We start from the raw sequence: 22,983 nt of genomic DNA, 5'->3' as shown, positions 1-22,983 counted from the left end.
TTTTTGTTTTTCATTAAAAGAGGAAAAGGATTTGGAACATCAAAAAGCTTTCCTCTTTTTAGATTTTGTTTCGATCCACTCTTGGATCAATCATGCGGCGAATCTAGACATTTATCATATTATGTTTTAGTCTATTTAAACCAGTTAAGACATATGGAATTGGTTGTTGTTGGTTCAACATTATTGTGGATTGGTATTAGAGATTATGTGATTGTGATCAATTTTCATGTATGGAATGCTTATGACTTGAGGGTTTATCAATTACTGTCTGCAAGGATACTTATGGTATGACACTTTGGATTTATTTTTATATATTTATCAGTTATTCAATTAATACTTCTCTACAATTTCCTGTGTATGGGTATAGTGATCTCAATTGTGTTGGAATTCAGTTTAAACTACTCTAAAACAATTGTGTCCATATTTTAGTTGCAAATGAAATATTACATACTTGTGCATGTTGTTACTTCTGTTCAATTTATTTATGATGTATAAGCAATAATTTTATGTGCAAAGAAAGGATTTGTGTTTTTGTTCTCCCCTCTATACTACAACTTATTTCTCTCCAAAATTTATGATTGACAAGCCTTTATGGGTGATATTGGTTTTACTTGCATAAGTAAAGTGGGTAGCAAGTCGAATTGATCACATATTTCCATCCTCTTCAGCCATTCATACTTCAACCAAACATTTCAAATTCCCTTTTTAGATCTGGTCTCTGTATACCATATAGTCGAAATCTTCAGTTTCATAAGTTGAGGGAGCCCCCTCTGGTTGGAGAAGCCCAATATCTCAACCCAAAGAGGTTTGTGGTTACCTATGACATTTCTCCTTTCAGCCTGGAGAAAACTACAGAGTGCTAACATGTTGGCATCATTTTCAGGGATCGAAAAGTATATTTTTCCCAGGAAGTTTGATTTTCAGAGTTATTGTTGAAGAAAGTGGAACTAGGTTCAGTCTTCATAATGACACATGCCAATGAAAATGATGTAATTTTTTTTAGTGGCTCTCATCATGAGCTCTAGCCTAAGTGATAGGTTTGTGTCATTGATGTAAATGTTTACACTTGAAAATGTATAATGTATGACTCCAAGGTCAAGGGTAGAATCACGTGGAAAAACTCCTCCAAGTTCAAGATCAAATTACTAGTGAAAGACTCCTCCAAGCGAAGATAAAATTAGCAATATATTTTCGCCCTAAATATATTTATATATATCCATTCACGTCTGCTAGATATCATTATGTAAGTCGACCTAAACTCAAGTTATGTCGGACTAATGAGCAGCGTTAAGGAGACTATAAATATGGGTCTCTCATATCTCATTAGGACACAATCATAAGATCAATTCGGTCTAAATCCATGTGAATAAGTCTGTCTAAGGGTGCGAGGTAAAGGATAAGGTAAATGAGCCACACATAAGTCTGTTCTGTCACCCATAACTGCAGGGAACTCTTCCACACATGCGAGGCTAGGGCATCATTCTATTTGCCCTCATTGTCAAGGAAAACATTCGATCTTGGGTCTATTCTAAAGGCATATATGTGCGAAGAAGATTGAATAGTGGAGAAAAGGCTTAGGAAGGATAGAAGAACCCTAAACCTCCCACACATGTGATTTGCTGGTCACCATTAGGGCTGTGTTACAATTCTATGTCATCTTCTTGCTTGAAGTTGATTTGAGGGCCAAAAGGATTCGGCTGTGGGCCTAGAAGGAAGCTTCTAGCATAACGAAGCAAGGAGGAGATTACTAGACCAACAAGATCACTCCCACGTGGAAAGATAGAGACATCTTCAGATCTATTGTAAGGGTTATTGATTAGTCCATGTCTATGAAGCATATCACTTTGTTTCAAGTCTAGCATTGATAACAAACAACTGGGCTAGTGTATTACTTTGGGAAAGTGAATTTTGAAGAAAGGAGGAAGGGAGAAGGAAGCTGATCCACAAGTCCATATTTGATCCATGTTGAAGCAAATTAGAAGACAACAATAAGAGAAGATTCTAGCCTTGATCTTGGAGTCAACTTAGTCAAAGTGTCTTTGTATTGATCTTGGAAATTTTGTGAAGAGAAGATTCTATAAGAAGAATTACCGTGGGTTTTCCTCTCAGGTTTTGAGAGGTTTTATCCCTAGCTGCTGCCTATATCTTGTGTTATTGTTCTTTTGTTTATTATGCATGATAACTGGTTGATGAAGTTAACACACATACATATGTGATAATTCTTGTTTGAATGAATGAAAGGATAAAATAATTCACAAGCAATTATCTAAGAAAGAGAAATCATTAATATATCAAGCCTTTAGATATCTGAACATGGTATCAGAGCATTGGTAGCACATCAAGGAAAGGCTGATAAAGAACATTAAAGAAGAGGCAACACAGTTGAAGTTGAAGGGAAAGCTAGATTTAGATCCAAATTATTAAACTCCAAGATCTTTCAAAGATCTATCATTCGGGAAGATCTACATCTCACTTCAGTTGAAGAGAAGATCCTCAACGATAAGTTTAGCAGATATTAGGTTTAGTTACATTCAAGGATAATCAAGCTTCCTCAAGCTCATTCAAAGGATCCATCTAAAATCAATAATCAAGAATCATCACATCAGTTAAGTATCTTATTCATATGAGCAAGACTAATTTTTGAAAAGGATGTCTTCTTGCAAGGAAAGCAATAAGTTAGTTGGAGTTTCCAACTTCCTTGCTTGGAAGAAGAGAACTGACCTCAATTTGAAAGAACAAGAAGTTATTGATTATGTAAAAAAGAAAATTGCTGCTCCTTTTAATAGTCAAGAATTGGCTAAGCATAACAAGAATGAAGTGAGAACTCAAAAGATTCTCATAGAATCTATCAAGGACTCTCTGATTCCTTATGTAGCCAAGCTTTAAACAACCAAGGAAATCTATGAAAAATTGATAGATTTATTCTCTGCCAACACTGCTGGAGAAGGAATCTCTTTAAGGAATGAGTTATACAAGATGAAGATCAACAAAGAAGAGGGTATAGCTTCATATTTCATGAGGGTCTCTGAAATAAGAGATCAATTGTAGGAATGAGGAGAAATCATGTTTGATAAAAAGATGAATACGATAGTGCTGAATGCACTACCTGAGGAATGGGAAAACTTTACAACCAACATATGGGTTAAGAAGGAGGCATCGTCACTCAATGATCTATGGGCAATATGAAAAGTGGAAGAAGCATGATTAAAGGCCAAGGAAAATATTGCAGTTGGATCCAAAGAGCAATCATTTGTTGCTAGGTTTAAGAGAAAAGGGAAGTTCAGAAAGCTTGAGAGATCTAGTCACCAACATCATCCCAAGAAAGACATGTCAAAGATTCAATGCTTTGAATGTCACGAATATGGACAATACCGAAGAGATTGTCCCAAGCGAAAGAAGAATGGAAAGAGGAAACATGAAGCAGCTCATGTCGCTTAGGAAATTCAAGACAATGAAAAGAAGCCAAAGAAGGAGGAGCCTCAGGATCTTTACTATGATTAAAAGATCACCTCCTGTTTTCTTTCATAGGTCTTAGTTAGCATAGCATGTTGTGATTCATGAACATTCTTATGTGTTATTTAAGTAACTCTTTTAAAGAATGAACTGACTATGGATTCAGTAACATCCATGGATGAAAAATTGATGAACAATTGATGAACATTTGATGAATGAGGATATGTTGAATCCTCTGGAAATATTGTTAATGGTTATGATTAATGTATATTGTATTTATTTATGTAAGGATTCTAGGTAGAAATGAAATTGTTATGTGTAGGAAATTCTAAGATGAGAACATCTTGGTTCTCCGAATCTTTGAAGAATTTCTACAGGCAAATATCCTCTGTAAAGAATCCAGGTCAGAATGATGGTACCAAGAGAACCTGTAAGGATCCAATCAACTCCATTGCAGGTCAAAGATCTCCCAAGAAGTCTGCTGCAAGAATCATAGTATGATTCAAGACAAATGAGGTATGTATACTTTTGTTTAATATTATAATATCATGTCACATGGTTGCAGGTAGCTTGGATCAAGCATGATCTAGAGAAATAGGATCTCATCCTTTGAAAGGTTTAAAGATGAAATCAACATAATATGTCCTCATATGAAGTATGAGGTAGTTGACTACAATTAAGGAACTCTGATTGGAAGCCCCTAGGAATGAAGGGTGTGAGGATGGTAGAGATCATGAAATAAGCAACCATGATAAAGGCAATCAACATCCAGAGAACCAAGAAGATTTGACAAGGAAATCTCCTAGAAAGATATGGAGACTCTGATAGAAGTCTGAAAGGATGAAGACTCTCGACAACAAATATCTTTGGGAGATATGTCAACATGTATGCAGGGTGTTGATACCTACAAGGAGATGTCACTGGAAAAAGGCCATCACCAAAAAGGTAATATGTGATTTGTTTTTGGTTTCTGACTTTTTGGATAAGTTTGGGTATGTGTGCAGGGCCTTGTTAAGAAGAGTTGTGAAGGATGTCACAACTATGTACCTTGTGATATATAGCAATCATCGCTTAAAGAAAGGTGGAGCTAGATGGCCCTATGAAGGAAGCCCCAGATACAGATCCAAGGAGGATACTTTCCAGGAAAGAAGGAATGACATGATGAAGGAAAGTGATGGATGAATGAACCATACATATGAAGAAATTGATGACATCAAGGTGTTGGATCATCAGTAAACTAGAAGACCCTATAAAGTACTGATGATAGAGTCCCTGTTTAAGAGGGAGATCTGGAAGATTCCTATGAGTAAAGGAACATGAGTAAGTTTCTGAGTAACGAGAAACTTGGAAATCATCCCTATTTAAGAGGGAGAGTTAGACATGACATTCTTGTCTTCAATTTGGAAGAAAGAATGGAGGATTGTGGAATCATCTGGCATCTGACACCCTTTGAGGATGTGGTAGGGAATCCAAGATAAGGGTGGGCAAGAGGACCAATATTCTTGAGGGATGGGAACCCAAGATGAGAATTGTCCTAGTTGGACATACTAGGAGAACACCCAGGTAGGTATGACCCTAATAAAGACAATGATGATGTGTGTCTATCAGTCATTGGTCTCACCAACATTGTGCTCTGATCTAAGTGAGAGATAGAGTTATTAGTCAAGGCCTTTCTATGTGAAAACAATGTTGGTTGAAATGATGCTATAACAGATGGATTGAAAATCCAATCTTCTTATGATAATTCTTCAGTGAACTTGAAAAATTGTCCAATGATCATGTATGTATGAATACCTCCCTAGTTAAGAGAGAGTGTTGAAGAAAGTGTAACTAGGTTTAGTCTTCATAATGAAACATGCCAATGGAAATGATGCAATTTGTTTTAGTAGCTCCCATCATGAGCTCTAGGCTAGATGATAGGTTTGTGTCATTGATGTAAATGTTTACACTTGAAAATGTATAATGTTAGGATATTCCGACACATAGGATATAGTTAAGTTCAACTTGGTCTAGTATAGAGTTAGGTTAGAGTTAGGTAAAGTGTGTTTCTTTACCGTTGTACATTTTGTAACTTACAATCCGACGGTCACGATATGTAGTGATCCGACGGTTCACTCTCACCTCGGTATTACCGACACTTGATCCGTGGCTTAACACCCGATTGGTCCATGAGTTCTATTTAAAGCGCATGGAGGGTCATTGTTTCGGGTAATCCGTGCATGAGAGAAGCTTATGTAAATTTTCATTCTTTGATTAATAAATTGCCTGTAGTACCCACGTTGGGACAGGCCGTGGACTGTTTCCCTCCTTGCACTTTGAGGGTTTTAACCACGTCAAAAATACTGGTGTATTGATTTGAGATCTGGTTGTGAGCGGTGTCCTTTTGGTATTCTTTCTGAGGAACTTACCCTGTAAATTCCTACATGGTATCAGAGCTATTTGAGGGCCGCGTCCGTTGGTGATCCAAATCTGAAGCCGGTAGAACTGCATGCGGCTGTCGTTTCCTAGATCTGCTGTTTCTGACTGCTTTCGGGCTGAGAGGACTGCTCTGTTGCGTTCGGAGCATCTGTTCCAGTGAGGAACCCCTTTCGTTTCACGCGAAAAGGTTTCCGGTAGCCCTAGCTGCGTCATTTTTCAGATCGGGAGGTATACAGTTTTTTTTTGCAGTTTACTGTTATTTTCTCTCTGCTTATTTCGGTCTCAGTTTATTTAGCCTTTTTTTTAACCGGATCTATACCTTTCATTTCTGCGTATGCTCTTTGCCCTGCGACTCTGTGCGATCTGGGCAAATCAGAAATAGAAAGGAAGGATTTTTCTCATGCGTATGCTCTTTTCCCTGCACCTTAGTGTGATCTCGAAAAATCAGAAACATTGAGAAAAATATTTAGTTTTTCGGCTAAAGCTAACCTTGAGATTTTTTTTAAAAATTTCTAGTTTTTTTTGGCTAAAGCTAACTTCGAGCCGCAAGGTTCGTTTTTCTTTGCATATTCGTGTTGGGTTTTGTGTTTTGTGTTTTGTAGGGAAAAAGAGCTTTCTCAAGGCAAGCACGCAAACCAAGGCCCCCCCCCGCTCTCTCTCTCTCTCTCTCAAATTTTTTGTATAGATCAATTGGTTCAAAGCTATTTTAAGAGAGTAGAGGTCTTGGGTTCAAGTCTCCATTTTGTGGGGGCAGATTTTTTCATTCCCGCACATTCGCGCACTTTGCCGGCAACGTCAACAATTTTTTTTCAAAAAGCCATAACTTCTTCATCCAGAAGCCTTTTTCAGAGCCGTTTTTTTTAAAACTGCCTATTTTTTCGAGATCTATCCAATGGAACACTTACTTTCAGCATCTTCAGCTTCAGTTTTTTTTTAAAAATGGAAAGTCCATGCCAAGTCATTCTTGACAGCACTAACTACTTCCAATGGGTAGCCTACATGGAAGATTTACTTAGAAGTAAAGGTCTCTACAGAATAGCCACAGACCAAGAGAAGAAACCAAAAGATGAAGACAAGGCGGCAAAATGGGAAAATAGACAAGATCAAGCACGTGGTTTGATAGGGATGTCTATTTCTCCTGATCTTAGATTCCACATTGCAGAACTTGAGACTCCTCATGAAGCATTAGAAAAACTTGCTAAAGTTTTTGGGATTAAAAATGAAATTAGAGCCCATCAACTTGAAAATGGGCTGCTTACTTTGGATCCAAATAATTTTTCTTGCATTGAAGATTTCTTGTCCAAATTCAAGACCCTTAGATATCTCTTGGAAGGTGTTAAAGTTAAGAAAGAAGATGGTAACCTTATTTATTCCATCCTTACTAAGTTGGGACCAGCCTACTCTGTATTTGTTTCCACTTTCCATTCTACAAGGGAAGCTTTCATTTGTCAAGGACAAGAATACAAGGCCCCTTCCTTTGACTCCTTTTGTGATTCCTTGATAAGAGAACAAGAAAAACTCTTACACCTTGGTCTTCTTAATCTTGGAAACTCTTCCACGAAAGCGTTAGCCGCCCAGCAGCAACCAAATTCAAAGAATCCTAAGAAGTCATATCCTCAAAAGAATGGTCCTAAACCATCTCAGCCTCAAAATGAAAGATCATTTCAGCAAAATGATAAGACCAATAAAAACAAATGGAAGAAGACTGATAGACATTATAACTTTTGTAATCGAGATGGCCACTTAGAATCTAAATGCTTTAAGAAGATGGAAGCCTTGGAAGCCGCAATGAAGAAACATAACATCCATGTGGAGCCTACTTCAACTTCAACTTCCGGAATGGCACTTTCTGCATGTCATTATCAATCATCTCAGTCTGGTTATGCATTAAATGTATCTTCTTCTTCTTCTCATTCTCATGAGTGGCTCATTGATTCTGGAGCCTCTTGTCACATGGCCAAAAACCAAGCCATGTTTTCTTCTTTAAATGATTGTAACACCAAAAATATATATATTGGTGATGATAGATCTCTTAATGTTGTAGGGACTGGAACTGTTCATCTAGACAATGGTCAGTTTAATGATGTATTATGTGTTCCAACCTTATCCTGCAACCTTCTATCTGTCTATCAGATAACTCATTCAGGTGAAGGTAAAATTGTTGAATTTTCACCTCATGATGTTGTAATCAAGGATCTAAAAGATCCTAAACAGATTCTAGCTACTGGTCTTGCTGATGATTCCAAAAGGTTGTATAAGTTTCACAACTTTGGGTCATCAAATCTTCCCTCAGTATTTGTTGCTCATAATGATGAAGTGAGCAAACTTTGGCATGAGCAATTTGGCCACTTAAACTATCGCTCCCTTCAGCATCTATGTAAAGAAAATATGGTGACAGGTCTTCCTATGGTATCTTGCAGAGATGGTGTTTGTTTCGGATGTGTACTCGGAAAACATCATCGGGACAGTTTTGACAAACGTGCCTCTTGGCACGCCTCAGCCCCTTTACAGCTTGTGCACAGTGATTTATGTGGTCCTCTTCCTGTTGCTTCATTCTCTGGCTGCAAGTACTTCTTAACTTTGATTGATGATTTCTCCAGACGCACTTGGGTATACTTCTTAAAACTCAAGAGCGAAGTATTTAACACTTTTTTGGCCTTCAAAGCCTTTGTTGAAAAACAATCTGGACATCAAATTCTTAAGCTAAGAACTGATAATGGTGGAGAATATGTTAAAAACACATTCATCAACTTTTGCACCGAAAATGGAATTCAAATGCAACATACTGTTCCATACACTCCACAACAAAATGGTGTCGCTGAAAGGAAAAATCGCACCTTAAAGGAAATGGCTAATTGTATGCTGCAATCTAAAGGACTCAGTCTTAGTTTTTGGGCCGAAGCAATTAATTGTGCAAATTATATAATCAATCACACTCCTACTAAGGTTCTAGAGAATATCACTCCAGAAGAAGCTTGGAGTTCCATTAAACCAGATGTAAGTCACTTTCGTGTGTTTGGAAGTGAAGCATGGGCCCATATTCCAAATGAAAAGCATAAAGCTTTAGAACCTAAGAGTGAGAAATGTACTTTTGTTGGATATTTTGAAGATGTAAAAGGTTATCGACTTATTCCATTTAAGTCCAAAAATGTTATCATTAGAAGAGATGTAAAATTTGATGAAAATAAATCGGCCTGCGAGCCTAGTCCGACGGATGTGCCACCTCTTCCTATCTCTTCTACCTTTGAAAACATTTCTTCTTCAGATGATGAAAGCGAGGATGATAATCCTCCCCCACCTTCTCAGGATCCTCAACTTCCAAGATGGGTCCATGCTACTCGGGATGCAGCAGGTGATCTTGCCGGTGATCCTACAGATCAGCGACGTACACGTTCTCAGTTTGAAAGAGCCTCTTCTTTACTGGCTCAAGCTCCAGTAAATCATGATCCTGACACTTTTGCAGAAGCTTCAGGCCATCCACATTGGGAAGCAGCTATGAATGAAGAATATCATTCATTGATGACAAATGATACATGGGATCTTGTTCCTCTACCAAAGGGACGCAAACTTGTTAGATGTAAATGGGTTTACAGAACCAAGTATGGACCAGATGGGAAAGTTGATAAACATAAAGCTCGTCTCGTTGCTAAGGGTTTTCACAGGTTGAAGGCATTGAATACACTGAAACCTTCTCCCCTGTTGCCAAAATGAACTCTATCCGCCTTGTTCTTTCCCTTGCTGCCTCTTTAAAATGGGAACTCCATCAGATGGATGTTAAATCTGCCTTCTTGCATGGGGACTTGCAGGAAGAAATCTATATGGAACAACCCATTGGCTTCATACAAACAGACTCCAGCCTTGTTTGTCGACTTAAGAAATCCCTTTATGGCCTCAAGCAAGCTCCTCGGGCTTGGTATGCCAAAATGGATAGCTTTCTTTTAGAATTTGGCTTTTCTAGGTGTCATTCTGACAATACTGTCTACACCAAGAAAGTGGGCAACTCTCTTATCATCCTTGTTCTTTATGTTGATGATCTTATTCTTACTGGTAGTGATCCCAACCTTATAAACCATGTGAAGTCCAACCTTAAAAAGAAATTTGAAATGACAGACTTAGGACACTTACACTATTTTCTCGGTCTTCAAGTCTTGCAATCCCAGGAGGGTATTTTCCTTTCCCAGTCCAAGTATGCTTGTGATATTCTTCGTCATTTTCACATGGAAGACTGTAAGCCAACCCCTTCTCCCTTTCAGTCTGGAGTCAAACTTTCAGTCTCTTGTACTTCTCCTGAAGTTGATGCTACCTTATACCGTCAACTTGTCGGAAAACTCTTGTATTTAACCCATACTCGTCCTGATCTTTCCTTTGCTGTTGGCCTTGTTGCTTGTTTTATGCAAAACCCCCGTGAAAGTCATTGGAAAGCAGCTAAAAGAATACTTCGTTATGTTCGAGGTACAGTACAGTTTGGGATTCATTACAGTGCCAAAGCAGCTCCTTTGTTAGTTGGTTTCACTGATTCTGATTGGGCTAGTGACCATGATGATCGGAAGTCTACTGCCGGTTATGTCTTCACTCTTGGTTCAGGACCTATTACATGGGCTTGTAAGAAACAGGCTACCATTTCTCTTTCGTCAGCAGAAGCAGAGTATCGTGGTGCCGTGGAAGCTAGTAAGGAAGCCTTGTGGCTTCGTCAGATCCTATCAGAGTTTGGCTTTGAGCAGCAGCATCCAACCACACTTTGGTGTGATAATCAAAGTGCCATTCAGTTATGCAAAGATCCAGTCCAGCATCAGCGTAGCAAACACATTGAACTACACATGCACTTCATCAGAAAGCTCATTCATGACCATGTTCTTGAAGTGCAATATTGTCCAACAGATGATTAGGTTGCAGACATCTTCACAAAGGCTCTCACAGAGGCGAAGTTCACTAAACTTCGATATATGCTTGGAGTTCAGGAAGTTGTCACTAAGGGGGGATAGGCTCTAGTGCCTCCTTCCTTCTCCTATTGTGTCATATTTGTAAATCCTTCAATCCTATCCCAAGTTGTTCTTAAGGGGGATGTTAGGATATTCCGACACATAGGATATAGTTAAGTTCAACTTGGTCTAGTATAGAGTTAGGTTAGGGTTAGGTAAAGTGTGTTTCTTTACCGTTGTACATTTTGTAACTTACAATCCGACGGTCACGATATGTAGTGATCCGACGGTTCACTCTCACCTCGGTATTACCGACACTTGATCCGTGGCTTGACACCCGATTGGTCCATGAGTTCTATTTAAAGCGCATGGAGGGTCATTGTTCGGGTAATCCGTGCATGATAGAAGCTTATGTAAATTTTCATTCTTTGATTAATAAATTGCCTGTAGTACCCACGTTGGGACAGGCCGTGGACTGTTTCCCTCCTTGCACTTTGAGGGTTTTAACCACGTCAAAAATACTGGTGTATTGATTTGAGATCTGGTTGTGAGCGGTGTCCTTTTGGTATTCTTTCTGAGGAACTTACCCTGTAAATTCCTACATGTATGACTCCAAGGTCAAGGGCAGAATCACATGGAAAAACCCTCCAAGTTCAAGATCAAATGGCTAGGGAAAGACTCCTCCAAGCGAAGATAAAAGTAGCAATATATTTTCGGCCTAAATATATTTATATATATCCATTCACATTGGCTAGATATCATTATGTAAGTCAACCTAACCTCAAGTTATGTCGACCTAATGAGCAACGTTAAGGATACTATAAATATGGGTCTCTCATCTCTCATTAGGACATAATCACAAGATAAATTCGGTCTCAATCCATGCGAAGAAGTCTGTCTAAGGGTGCAAGGTAAAGGAGAAGATCAAGGAGCCACAGAGAAGTCTGTTATGTCACCCATAACTGCAGGAAACTCTTCCACATGTGCGAGGCTAGGGCATCATTCTATCTTCCCTCATTGTCAAGGAAAACATTCAGTCTTGGGTCTATTCTAAAAGCATATATGTGCGAAGAAGATTGACTAGTGGAGCAAAGGTTTAGGAGGAATAGAAGAGCCCTAAATCTCCCACACGTGCCAAGGTACAGGTCACTATTAGGGATGTGTTACATTCCTATGTCATCTTCTTGCTTGAAGTTGATTTGAGGCCAAAAGGATTCGGTTGTGGGCCTAGAAGGAAGCTTCTAGCATAGCGAAGCAAGGAGGAGATTACTAGACCAAGAAGATCACTCCTGTTATCACAAAATCGTGTACTAAGGGCTGCTACTTAGCAAGATCTCATGAAACTATTTCAAACCAGGCTTTAGACTAAGGCTTAGCCTCCTTAGTCAAAGAGGGCTCTCTCACAGATTTTTGATATGGATTAATAACAAGAAAAGATGGCTAACTCTTCAAACAGTACATGAAAATAAGCTGGTTGGAACAACAAAATAACACTTCTTCCATTGGGCTCATGGAGTCAAACACCTCTGCAGTAAACTATTAACTACTCAATCATGGAAGCCAAGGCATATAATGTTTAAACACTCAGAACATTTCTCAAAAAGAACCTCAACTCATAAACATACACAGGAAGTCTGAGCACTAGGTGAATTCAGAGTGATTGCATGTCTATTGAGCTGTAAAACAGAAAGGATAAAGACAAACCACATATATTCTGAGCCTTTGAACACAAGATGAATCTTGGGAAGAAAAAGTAATCTTTCTATTACTGTCAAAAGTCTTTTTCATTAGCCAATATAAAAACTCTGTTTCTTTTATAAATCTCCAACCCCTATTACATCAGAGTTTTCACTATATATAGGAAAACAAACTAAAACTACCTTGAGTCTCCTCCTCCAGCATGAGGGGAGCTCGATGGCCTATCATTAACTAACCTTATCTATTTTAAAACAAACTCATTAAATGCATAAGGTATTGAACTGTAATTACATAGAGTTCTAATCACACTGAAACTCTAACTTCATCTCCTCGTATGCCTGATTCATTTCTTGATCTTTGACAACTGTCTTTTGTTGGTTAGGCTCAAGATGATTGAGCTACAGATGCAAGGAACGCTGACTTTGGATACCTGTTAGCGCTGATGAATCATTTATCATCAGGATCAAAACACCTATTTTTAAGGTCCCTGTCTCCTACCATCCTCCGAAAATGTAGCAGCATGTTCCCAACTCTTTAATAACTCAAAGTATGGAACGCTGCTACCAAACACCATGTCTCCAGATGAGCTGTAGGCTGTATTGTTGTACATGTGTCTCTCTTCTAACATTCCCGGTCAAACTGTTTATTCTGCATTGAAAACATCACCTACAGCAGTTTCGTAGCGCGCTACGAAACTGCTGTGTGATTTAAAAAACACAGTCTTCCTCTCATAGCTAAATGATTGCCAGTGTGTAGCTTCAGCATCAGCAAGGTCCGAACACTGACCATCCTTCTCATGTAACTGTCCTGTTGTTTCAATACCTGCTTCCTTATGTGTTGAATTGAAGTCTGAATCAAACTCATGTTTGGCTCTGCCATCTGAAACTGTTTCCATTTCTGATTCCTTAAGTGCACAAAACAATGGCACATTCTATAATCTGAATCGAGCACATCAGCTTTAAGTGGGAATCCTTATTCTTACAGAACCCATTTTCCAAAGATCACTAAACAAGGCATAAATGTGCCTCTGCAAGATGTGCTCATAGTCTTTAACAAACACTATTGATATGGAATACATTCCAGATCAATTAGGTTAGAACACCTTACAAAACCTTTACAAGGCTACCCGCTGTATAATTTAAAGTCTTGCAACAAACATAGAAAGCAAAACCTTCAACACCAGGAAACTGAAGATATTAATGGACCGAAAACATTCATGTCCCTTTCCTGTGCAACCACCCCTGCATTTCAGTAAACAGAGTATTACAGAGAAAACCCCTGCATTTCCAATGTTCATCTATGCAGCTTCATTTGCAGCATTCTTGGTCCATATGGCAAATCTTATCTTATCGAGCACGCACATTGACCAAGTGTGCAGCCAGAAAGTATCGACAACAGGCTTTCCTTTCAAGGCGGTAACAGTTCACTTTCCTCCAATTGCACATTTAGGGTTTTCCCACTTTGGCTCAATTCCAGCTTTGAAGCAATGAAAATCTGAACCAACTATCAACTTACTCGGCTGAATTATATTGTTAAAAGCACACCAGAAGTCCTTGACTGTATTGAAGGTGTAAACAGGTCGCAAGGAACTACCCCAGGTGGCCTGCTTAGACTTCCCATTTGTAATTGTCCCAACAGTATCAATCATGTCATCAACCATGACAGCAACTTTCCCTTTCACATCACCAATCAAATTCATAACCTCAGAAACATTGTGGTCTTGACGCCTTTTATCTACCATAGCCAGAGGGGCATCAGATAGTTTTTTAGCAAAAGCACGAGCACGAGCAACACCACCAACATCGGGTGATACAACCACCAAATCGTTCGATGCAATCACCTTGCTGGCCAGGTAATCTAGAATTACAGGCTGACCATAGACATGATCCACAGGAATATCAAAATACCCCATGGACTGTCCAGAGTGAAGATCGCATGCAAGAACTTGATTTGCACCTGCTTCTGTTATTAAGTTTGCAACAAGTTTTGCTGCAATAGATTCACGTCCATGTGTCTTTCTGTTTGCTCTAGCATATCCAAAGTATGGAATAACAACTGTAATATTTTTGGCAGATGCTCTACGGCAAGCGTCAATCATTATAAGAAGTTCCATCAAATTCTCATTTGCAGGTGGGCATGTTGGTTGCACCAAGAACACGTCACAACCTCTCACACTTTCTTGGAGTTGAACATATATCTCACCATCAGCAAACCTTTTAATTCTAATTTTACCAAGATCCCGACCCAAGTAACATGCAATTTCCTGTGCAAGAGAAGGATTTGCTGAGCCTGAGAAAATTCGTAGTCTTGTATCATGCCCCAAGTCTCTTTGAACCATTTCTTGTGGATAACTAGAACCAAGCAACCCAGTCAAACCCCGACTCTGAAATACATGGGTGAATGCTCTGCCATTAGGAGAATCAACAGGATTGGCCAACGTGCACGTCGTGCTATGAAGGCGACATGGCAGAGGCTGAAGGCCTGAAACAGACTTAGCGCACACCCTCGACTCGCCGGTCAAGAATGTGGATGGTGATGATCCATATGACCATCCACGTATGTTTACCAGAGAAGAGGACGCCGCCATTGAAAGAAGCCATACGCCTTAGTGATGGTACAAAGCATGAGTATCTCGCAAGCAAACATCCCAATATTCAAAAATATTGAATAAGTTGGGGGAAAAATGATGTTCAGAGATAGCATATGCTATATTCGAGCAAGTGCCAATACATTTGATTCACCCAGAAGATTGGCCACTAAACCATCAGACACTGTTTTGCAACTGCTAATGAGAACATTAAACCAATACAAGTATACTTCAATTTAACTATCAGCTTTATACACAATCAATCCACTCAAATCATTTATTCGGTGCAGGGAGGAGCAAAGGATCTAGATTTCTCTTGAAGCTCATGACGACCGACATTTTCCTTTGTTTGCCAATTACAAAAGCTTCACGCTGGCTTGTCATTTGGGTGTAAGGTACAGGAGTAGTCGAGGTGAATATACTACTTGCCACATGCCGTGCTGTGTCCAGAGCCGATTCTAATAGTTGATTAACACTCAGCACATGTACATTAGCAATATATTCTCCTTTCTCAACCGCTTTAAGAAACCATGGTCACGGGGAACCCCCTTCAAACCAAAGTAGTAGAAAACACCAACTTTATACATTGCCACTGCATTCCCTTTTTGGGCCTTTGCATCACTCTGCTCATCATCGAAATTTAGTATATGAACCTTCTACTGAAAACTCGAGCAAATCCCCAATTTCGTAGCGCGCTACGAAATCACTTGAAGCATGTTGCGCTGCGAAACTGTTAAAAGAGGATTCATGCGCTGCAAAAACACCCTGTCCTTAAGCTAGGCTAAAAAAATTTGGCAACAGAATTTTCAGTGATAACAGTGGCTCCACTTGGGATAATGTGCCCTTGTGGTACACTAAGAACTCGCAGGTCCAGTGCCTTATCCATTTATGAGAAACAGAAATTTGCTTGACAAGCATGACTGTAGGAGAAAGAAAACTACTTCTACTGAAAAATGCTCAGTTGACCTTGAGCTTATTTGCATTTACCTCTACCTACCTACCCTAACAATTTCAACTTCTTTCTGCTCAATCAATATGAAATTTCCAATGTAGCCAATCCTCTGTTTTATCTGATATTTGATTTCTTTGACTGCATTGGAGTTCAGAGGCAACCTGATAGTGTGATGACCGCTGCCACTGAAATTGTCTCTGATCTTTATAGGAAAACTGAAAAACTTGAGAGTGAAATTCTTCCATGTAGTCAGCTACAGGATCCCAGAATACATGATCAGCTAGATTTTTCTTGCAACTTTCCGGCTGTGCAAACTGATCTTCAACAGCAGTGTGCATTTCTTCAAGCGTAAAAGAGAAAGGAACCAGCATTGTCTCCTTATGTTCTGCCATAGAAAGCTGCTGAAAATAATGATCATGATAACACTCTTCATTTTCAGGCCACTGATTCTCAACCACACAAGACCCCTTTGATGTGCTATCCACTTTTCTATTTGACAAGCTATCCAACTGCTTTTCTGAATCATTCCAACAAACAATGGAATTTTCCTCACTATTATGATTATTATTTGAAGAAAGCTGCTGCAAGGAATTACAAAATTGAACAAGCTTTTCCTCTGCCTGAGGGTCATAAAAGCTATCTTCCAGCACTTCTTCTTGCTGTGTGCAATCAATTTCATCTTCAGAATACTGCTGCATCTCTTCATTCATATCAAGGGATGAAACATGGTTTTTACAAGTGAACCCCTGCTGCTCCTCATGCTGCGTTTCATGGGATGATATACTTTCTCCTTGGTGCTGAAATGCATTGTTATGGAGAGCCTCTAAAATTTCTTCATCCGTGAATTCATCATCATCATAACCATCCTCTAAATACTTAATAAGACTTAAAGAATGTCTACAGCAATCTTTAAGCATCAATAAGGAAGGATAACCTTCTTTATACATTTCACAGAATTCATCATGGAAATCAGCAAGAGAAGATAATGAACCATTCTCCAAACTTTTATACCAAGACCATGCTTTTCCTTCTAAAGTGGCCATAAACATCCTCATGAGACAATCCTCAGGGAAATGAACCTTAAGACTGCGTACATGCATATGAAACCTAACCAAATGGAGAGCAGCATCATCCTTCTTTTCATCTTTGAATATTGGAAGATCATCTAACCAATCAACCTTTGGCATAGGATTTGGAAAACCAGGGATATGAGACCGATTCATAGGAGCATACCTGGCATTCATTCTTGCAGTAGAATCCATCTTGAAACTTCATCAAGCTACTGATCTTCTAGCAGTGGAGTCACCTTACAATTTGTTATTTGATGTGTGGAGTCGCCAAGGTAGTTTTGCAGCCTCAAAAAGATGTCTGAGCTCCTGCTACCTTCAGAAGTTCAGCCTCTAAATTTCGGGAATGAATAGACTTCAGGCTCCCGGCAGATGCACCAAAATGTTATCACAAAATCGTGTACTAAGGGCTGCTACTTAGCAAGATCTCATGCAACTATTTCAAACCAGGCTTTAGACTAAGGCTTAGCCTCCTTAGTCAGAGAGGGCTCTCTCACAGATTTTTGATATGGATTAATAACAAGAAAAGATGGCTAACTCTTCAAACAGTACATGAAAATAAGCTGGTTGGAACAACAAAATAACACTTCTTCCATTGTGCTCATGGAGTCAAACACCTCTGCAGTAAACTATTAACTACTCAATCATGGAAGCCAAGGCATATAATGTTTAAACACTCAGAATATTTCTCAAAAAGAACCTCAACTCATAAACATACACAGGAAGTCTGAGCACTAGGTGAATTCAGAGTGATTGCATGTCTATTGAGCTGTAAAACAGAAAGGATAAAGACAAACCACATATATTCTGAGCCTTTGAACACAAGATGAATCTTGGGAAGAAAAAGTAATCTTTCTATTACTGTCAAAAGTCTTTTTCATTAGCCAATATAAAAACTCTGTTTCTTTTATAAATCTCCAACCCCTATTACATCAGAGTTTTCACTATATATAGGAAAACAAACTAAAACTACCTTGAGTCTCCTCCTCCAGCATGAGGGGAGCTCGATGGCCTATCATTAACTAACCTTATCTATTTTAAAACAAACTCATTAAATGCATAAGGTATTGAACTGTAATTACATAGAGTTCTAATCACACTGAAACTCTAACTTCATCTCCTCGTATGCCTGATTCCTTTCTTGATCTTTGACAGCTGTCTTTTGTTGGTTAGGCTCAAGATGATTGAGCTACAGATGCAAGGAACGCTGACTTTGGATACCTGTTAGCGCTGATGAATCATTTATCATCAGGATCAAAACACCTATTTTTAAGGTCCCTGTCTCCTACCATCCTCCGAAAATGTAGCAGCATGTTCCCAACTCTTTAATAACTCAAAGTATGGAACGCTGCTACCAAACACCATGTCTCCAGATGAGCTGTAGGCTGTATTGTTGTACAGGTGTCTCTCTTCTAACATTCCCGATCAAACTGTTTATTCTGCATTGAAAACATCACCTACAGCAGTTTCGTAGCGCGCTACGAAACTGCTGTGTGATTTAAAAAACACAGTCTTCCTCTCATAGCTAAATGATTGCCAGTGTGTAGCTTCAGCATCAGCAAGGTCCGAACACTGACCATCCTTCTCATGTAACTGTCCTGTTGTTTCAATACCTGCTTCCTTATGTGTTGAATTGAAGTCTGAATCAAACTCATGTTTGGCTCTGCCATCTGAAACTGTTTCCATTTCTGATTCCTTAAGTGCACAAAACAATGGCACATTCTATAATCTGAATCGAGCACATCAGCTTTAAGTGGGAATCCTTATTCTTACAGAACCCATTTTCCAAAGATCACTAAACAAGGCATAAATGTGCCTCTGCAAGATGTGCTCATAGTCTTTAACAAACACTATTGATATGGAATACATTCCAGATCAATTAGGTTAGAACACCTTACAAAACCTTTACAAGGCTACCCGCTGTATAATTTAAAGTCTTGCAACAAACATAGAAAGCAAAACCTTCAACACCAGGAAACTGAAGATATTAATGGACCGAAAACATTCATGTCTCTTTCCTGTGCAACCACCCCTGCATTTCAGTAAACAGAGTATTACAGAGAAAACCCCTGCATTTCCAATGTTCATCTATGCAACTTCATTTGCAACATTCTTGGTCCATATGGCAAATCTTATCTTATCGAGCACGCACATTGACCAAGTGTGCAGCCAGAAAGTATCGACAACAGGCTTTCCTTTCAAGGCGGTAACAGTTCACTTTCCTCCAATTGCACATTTAGGGTTTTCCCACTTTGGCTCAATTCCAGCTTTGAAGCAATGAAAATCTGAACCAGCTATCAACTTACTCGGCTGAATTATATTGTTAAAAACACACCAGAAGTCCTTGACTGTATTGAAGGTGTAAACAGGTCGCAAGGAACTACCCCAGGTGGCCTGCTTAGACTTCCCATTTGTAATTGTCCCAACAGTATCAATCATGTCATCAACCATGACAGAAACTTTCCCTTTCACATCACCAATCAAATTCATAACCTCAGAAACATTGTGGTCTTGACGCCTTTTATCTACCATAGCCAGAGGGGCATCAGATAGTTTTTTAGCAAAAGCACGAGCACGAGCAACACCACCAACATCGGGTGATACAACCACCAAATCGTTCGATGCAATCACCTTGCTGGCCAGGTAATCTAGAATTACAGGCTGACCATAGACATGATCCACAGGAATATCAAAATACCCCATGGACTGTCCAGAGTGAAGATCGCATGCAAGAACTCGATTTGCACCTGCTTCTGTTATTAAGTTTGCAACAAGTTTTGCTGCAATAGATTCACGTCCATTTGTCTTTCTGTCTGCTCTAGCATATCCAAAGTATGGAATAACAGCTGTAATCTTTTTGGCAGATGCTCTACGACAAGCGTCAATCATTATAAGAAGCTCCATCAAATTCTCATTTGCAGGTGGGCATGTTGGTTGCACCAAGAACACGTCACAACCTCTCACACTTTCTTGGAGTTGAACATATATCTCACCATCAGCAAACCTTTTAATTCTAATTTTACCAAGATCCCGGCCCAAGTAACATGCAATTTCCTGTGCAAGAGAAGGATTTGCTGAGCCTGAGAAAATTCGTAGTCTTGTATCATGCCCCAAGTCTCTTTGAACCTTTTCTTGTGGATAACTAGAACCAAGCAACCCAGTCAAACCCCGACTCTGAAATACATGGGTGAATGCTCTGCCATTAGGAGAATCAACAGGATTGGCCAACGTGCACGTCGTGCTATGAAGGCGACATGGCAGAGGCTGAAGGCCTGAAACAGACTTAGCGCACACCCTCGACTCGCCGGTCAAGAATGTGGATGGTGATGATCCATATGACCATCCACGTATGTTTACCAGAGAAGAGGATGCCGCCATTGAAAGAAGCCATACGCCTTAGTGATGGTACAAAGCATGAGTATCTCGCAAGCAAACATCCCAATATTCAAAAATATTGAATAAGTTGGGGGCAAAATGCTGTTCAGAGATAGCATATGCTATATTCGAGCAAGTGCCAATACATTTGATTCACCCAGAAGATTGGCCACTAAACCATCAGACACTGTTTTGCAACTGCTAATGAGAACATTAAACCAATACAAGTATACTTCAATTTAACTATCAGCTTTATACACAATCAATCCACTCAAATCATTTATTCGGTGCAGGGAGGAGCAAAGGATCTGGATTTCTCTTGAAGCTCATGACGACCGACATTTTCCTTTGTTTGCCAATTACAAAAGCTTCACGCTGGCTTGTCATTTGGGTGTAAGGTACAGGAGTAGTCGAGGTGAATATACTACTTGCCACATGCCGTGCTGTGTCCAGAGCCGATTCTAATAGTTGATTAACACTCAGCACATGTACATTAGCAATATATTCTCCTTTCTCAACTGCTTTAAGAAACCATGATAATGCTTTCGCATGGTCACGGGGAACCCCCTTCAAACCAAAGTAGTAGAAAACACCAACTTTATACATTGCCACTGCATTCCCTTTTTGGGCCTTTGCATCACTCTGCTCATCATCGAAATTTAGTATATGAACCTTCTACTGAAAACTCGAGCAAATCCCCAATTTCGTAGCGCGCTACGAAATCACTTGAAGCATGTTGCGCTGCGAAACTGTTAAAAGAGGATTCATGCGCTGCAAAAACACCCTGTCCTTAAGCTAGGCTAAAAAAATTTGGCAACAGAATTTTCAGTGATAACAACTCCCATGTGGAAAGATAAAGACATCTTCAGATATGTTGTATGGGTTATTGATCAGTACATGTCTATGAAGTAGATCACTTTGCTTCAATTCTAGCATTGATAACAAACAATTGAGCTAGTGTATTACTTTGGGCAAGTGAAGTTTGAAGAAAGGAGGAAGGGAGAAGGAAGCTGATCCACAAGTTCCAGATCTGATCCATGTTGCAGCAAATCAGAAGACAACAGTAAGAGTGTTATAAAATTATATATTACAGAGCAATGGAACACATAAAATATATTGCATAAATATAAACACAAAAATGCATAAAATAAGAGAGACACAAAAATACGTGGTTCACCCAACTTGGGCTACGCCCACAGAGAAACAACGAGTCCTTCCTTTTATATTATCCAGCAAACTAAAGAGATACAACCTACAACATATCCGCTGTAATTCCCTCTTCACTCTCACACAATCTCCTCTCTTGTTCTCGCTTAGAATAAACATTTGCATAGACGCAATACAATTCCCTCATATATAGCGAGGGGTTGCCTTCTAGGGCAAAAAACCCTAAATTAAACATAACTACGACTGTCATATTTCTGCCTAATGAACGACCCCCTCCCCTGGACACCCCTGGCATCAACATTGTCTACCAAGATTAAGGTAAAGGTTGAAGATACAATCCAAGAGTAATTTGTAATGAGACCTAGGACAAGGTCAAGGGTAAAAAGAATGAAGAAGAGGCAGCCCCTCACATAGTGGTAGAAATTTCTGAAGATAGATAGGGAGACAGGTAAGAAGATAGAAAAGAGGAAGAAGTGAAAGGAGTTGAAATAATTTAGCCAGAGCAGAAGGAAGATATAACATAATCTGAAAAAGGTGCTATACAATATGAAGAAGAGGACCCCAAGATGGTCAGGATGAAAGAAGCCCTTTCAAAATACCAACTGAAGATATCTTTTCTTGAAAAGAAAAATAGAGATTTGAAGCAAATAGGTCAACTAGCAGTTGGAAAGATTGAAACACCTCCTAAATCTCTTGCCAAAGACAAAGGGAAACATGTCTCATTTTCTGAACAGGCCAAGGATATTGCAATGGAATCCAGTGGACCCTCAACAAGAGCATCCAAATCAAAACTCAGCTATGTACAATAGTTGAAAAAGGTGGCTCAAGCACCTGTCAAGCCACATTTTGATCAATGGAAAGAATATTAGAGATGCCTAGAAGATTTGGAGGAGAGTCAAGAACAAGTCAAGAGGTTCAGACAAGAAAATCAAAGTTACAAGAGATCTGTGCAACATATTCTTGAGAATTTTGAAAAAGAAGTTTGTAAGGCATCCAAAGCCATTGACAGAGGTAAGAACTTTGCAAAATGGTCCATTCCAGTGAGGAGACAATGTAAAAATCTGTATGTCTAGAATTTGGTGTTGGATGAAAAGCTAAGGAGCATGAAGCAGAATTTAGATAAGGCATGGGGATTAGTAAATAAGTATAAATAAGTAGCTAAAGCATCTTCTCCTTAAAGGGTTCTAAACTAAGGTCTAAGCTTATGAATGAAGCTAAACCTACTCTTCCATCACCTATTGAACATAATGACCCTACTCCTAAAGCCCCATAGACACAAGCCTCCAGTAGCAAGACTTCAAGCAAAAGGAATAGGAGGTAATCAAGCCTCACTTTATTTTTAAAGTT

At 39.3% G+C, this 22,983-nt stretch overlaps 2 pseudogenes; both read right to left on the bottom strand.

Annotated features, from left to right (window-relative positions):
- Positions 1-13,911: 13,911 nt before the first annotated feature.
- On the bottom strand, positions 13,912-15,075 carry LOC149219107 (ribose-phosphate pyrophosphokinase 1 pseudogene; annotated as a pseudogene).
- Positions 15,076-19,308: 4,233 nt separating this feature from the next.
- On the bottom strand, positions 19,309-20,472 carry LOC149219106 (ribose-phosphate pyrophosphokinase 1 pseudogene; annotated as a pseudogene).
- Positions 20,473-22,983: the final 2,511 nt, after the last annotated feature.

The sequence above is a fragment of the Pinus tabuliformis genome, chromosome Q (genome assembly GCF_031772625.1).
Source record: "Pinus tabuliformis cultivar Carrire ecotype Pingquan chromosome Q, CPIR1, whole genome shotgun sequence".
NCBI classification, from domain to species: Eukaryota; Viridiplantae; Streptophyta; class Pinopsida; order Pinales; family Pinaceae; genus Pinus; species Pinus tabuliformis.
This window is presented reverse-complemented; position numbering and strand designations above follow the sequence as displayed.